Source organism: Homarus americanus, unplaced genomic scaffold (genome assembly GCF_018991925.1).
Source record: "Homarus americanus isolate GMGI-L3 unplaced genomic scaffold, GMGI_Hamer_2.0 scaffold27429, whole genome shotgun sequence".
NCBI classification, from domain to species: Eukaryota; Metazoa; Arthropoda; class Malacostraca; order Decapoda; family Nephropidae; genus Homarus; species Homarus americanus.
Window position 1 is genome coordinate 32,428 of NW_024739489.1, and position 3,105 is coordinate 35,532.

The window sequence follows — 3,105 nt, forward strand, 5'->3', positions numbered from 1 at the left end:
TACCTACACTCTTAACCTTTCAACACCACACTAACAAGAGTCAAGAGGATGACCACAGGAAGGAAGGTCAAACACCCATCCTCCGCCACACCAGTAGGATTGATGCTAACGGCGGAGTGTTGCCCTACGTGCCCTGTGCCATAGTGCCCGTTGATCACCCGCCCTCCGTCACTGGCTGCTTCGCCGACCGACTCAAAAACAACAACCCCCTCTGGATCGTGTTCATGGGCGACTCAAAAGTCAGGGAATTATTTTATGAGTTCCTTATGAGAACCGATAGTGAGTATTACTACATGATTCACTTCATGGTGAGTAATGAAATTCTAATTTCTCCTGTGAACACTATTTCAGATTCCAGGGGATCCCAAGAATACAACTTAAAAAAAATTATCTCTTATGTTCAGGCGTCCTAATTCAATTAAATGAATTTTTGAGGGACACGACTGCAAAACTGTTTCAATATCAATATATTCCATCGGTGTCGCCTAGAATTGTCAACACGATATTTCGATTTAATAGCTGCTGATCTTATCCCAACTTGGTGTGTTGATATATTATATGAAGATCTCAAGCGAATTAAAAAAAAAAAAATGTGTCTTTTAAGTTCAAAGTTACGACTGCTCTTGAACGATGCTGGGAACGTGACCACCTTTACTGGCAATTTATCTGAATATTATCACAAGTTCTGAATAATTTTTACGTGTTATGTCAGTGTTCATGGTACTTGTTATAATGTAAGAACAACTTCATTTCATTGGTAAGTATCACGAGTAAAATACATAATTAGTCAGACCTATAGTAGCAAATTATCCAGATAAAATCATTTGTTTACTTTGAATTCCTATCTATACAAATTAAAACTGAGTATTGGATTTCTAAACAACTGATTTTTCTCCATATAAATAGGTTAAAAGTTGACAGTTACTTAGTGCAGAAAGTGACCCAGAGTTCTGTACTTACCTGTACTAGATGAAAGAGTAAGTGTTATATGTGGGTAATAACGGTGTTGAAGTTTATTACTGGCGTTGCTGTGAGAGTTAGCTGTTCTCCCTTATTTTGTGAATCTTAAATAATATTGCCGTACACACACACACACACACACACACACGATAATAATAAATAATGGTCGCCCCTCGTGTAACGAGGATGGCCGGCCCAAGGGCCACCTAGGCGTGAGTTTGTTTAAGGTGAAGAAGCTGTCGCCAACACAACAACTACACCCCAAGTTAACGAGTTGCATTACCCAATGTTAAGGAATAGTCCGAGAAAACCGGACAACTCGCTAACTGCACTGCACTGGCTAACCATTACCTCGATATACGATCCGCAAATTGATTAACATCTAGGTCCCCAATTACTGCTGGGTAGACAGAGGCAAATGGCGTAAAGAAATTTGCTCATAGTTTCACCCTGCCCGAGGATCGAACTCGGGTCCACTCACTTGTGAGGCGAGAATGCTGACCATTACACCACAGGTCGCCACAATGCTAATTATTACACCACAGACACACACACACAAACACACCAGATATTCAAACAGAATTTTTTTTTAATAGTAGAGGAGTTTGTTAATCTCTCTCTCTCTTCCAGGACAAGGCGGAGTCGTGGGAGAAGGTGAAGGAAAATCACTTAGAGACTAAGATGAAGGAGGACATGGAAGCCACGACAGAGGCTGCACTCCACCTGCGCATCACCTTCAGGTCTGTATCACCTAACCTAACCTTCCCGGGGTATCGAGTGATTGAGTTTGACATTTCAGTAAAATCGTCAAAAAAGCTTACATTTAGCTTTGCTTGTACATAGACAACGCAGGTATACAGTTCAACATGTTCTTTCACCTACTCTCTTCCTAATTCTATACATTCTTACGCTGGTGATTCTACTCTTCACTAAATCTTCACATTTTTCCCTTCCCTCTATTTCTCAAACTAGATCTGTTTCTAGAGCTGATATCATTTCATCTATCAATGCGGATCTGTGCAGCATCTCCGAATGGGGAGGTAGAAACTTGGTTAAATTCATTAGTAATAAAACACAGTATTTACCAATTACACTTTCCAAATTAGATGATCTCCCACCAATCACATTTCAGGACGCAATCATTCTACCAAATTCTAAAATAGACATGCTAGGCCTCACCATTAATTCTAATATGTCATGGAAGCCACACATCCACAACATTACTAAAGCTGCCTCCTGAAAACTGGGAACATTGTATAGATGCCGTAGCTACCTCACTCCTGAGCAGTTGCTTCAAGTTTATAATGGATTCATTCGTCCTAACTTGGAGTACTGCTCTCATATCTGGGGTGGCTCTTCTATTGCCCAACTGTTAAATAGGGTGGAATCAAAGGCATTTCTTCTTATTAACTTTCCTCCTTTAGTTGATAATCTCTCTTCCTTTTCTCTTTGCCGCAATGTTGCTTCACTCTCTCTCTTTTACAGGTACTTTATCGGGCAATGTTCGGTGGATTTGACATCCTGTATACTGCCGGCAAGGCCATGGGCTAGTAACACTCGTCTTGCCAGCGGTGCCCACCGTTTCTGTGTGAATGTCGGTCACACTAGAATAACCCGTTATAGTACAGTACACCCTTCTTTCCACACACAGCCAAACTGTGGAATGCTCTGCCTTCTTCTGTGTTTCCATACTCATACAATCTGTCACTTCAATAAGATGGTTGTCCGGCATCTTCGTGGTGTAGATTAATAGTCTTTTTCTTTTCTATTTTTAATTTCTTTTTACTCTTATTTTTTCTCCCCCTAGGCCCCATTATGGGTTGATGACCTGTGCCCGGGTGGGCTATTCCCCGTAAAAAAGAAAAAAAATATATAAATAATACAAATAATTCGGACTCTTCTCTAATCCGAATGCGTCCCAACCAACTCTTAATGGCACTAATTACAAAGGTTCGGTGAGAATAAGTTAATGTTTCAGTTGCTGTATTTTGTATCGAATGGAAATAATGGGTAAAGGTAGAATGGTGTGCGGAAGAGAACCTTAATGGGTGTGGATTAACTGTGTGGAATAGAACCATAATGGTTGTGGATTAACTGTGTGGAATAGAACTAAAATGGGTGTGGATTAACTGAGTGGAGTAGAAC

At 40.5% G+C, this 3,105-nt stretch overlaps 1 non-coding gene across 1 annotated transcript; it reads right to left on the reverse strand.

The window, feature by feature from the left end:
- Nucleotides 1–1,405: 1,405 nt before the first annotated feature.
- Nucleotides 1,406–1,479, reverse strand: Trnav-cac. The gene has a single exon. It is a non-coding gene; the product is annotated as a tRNA-Val (tRNA).
- Between the last annotated feature and the right edge of the window lie 1,626 nt (nucleotides 1,480–3,105).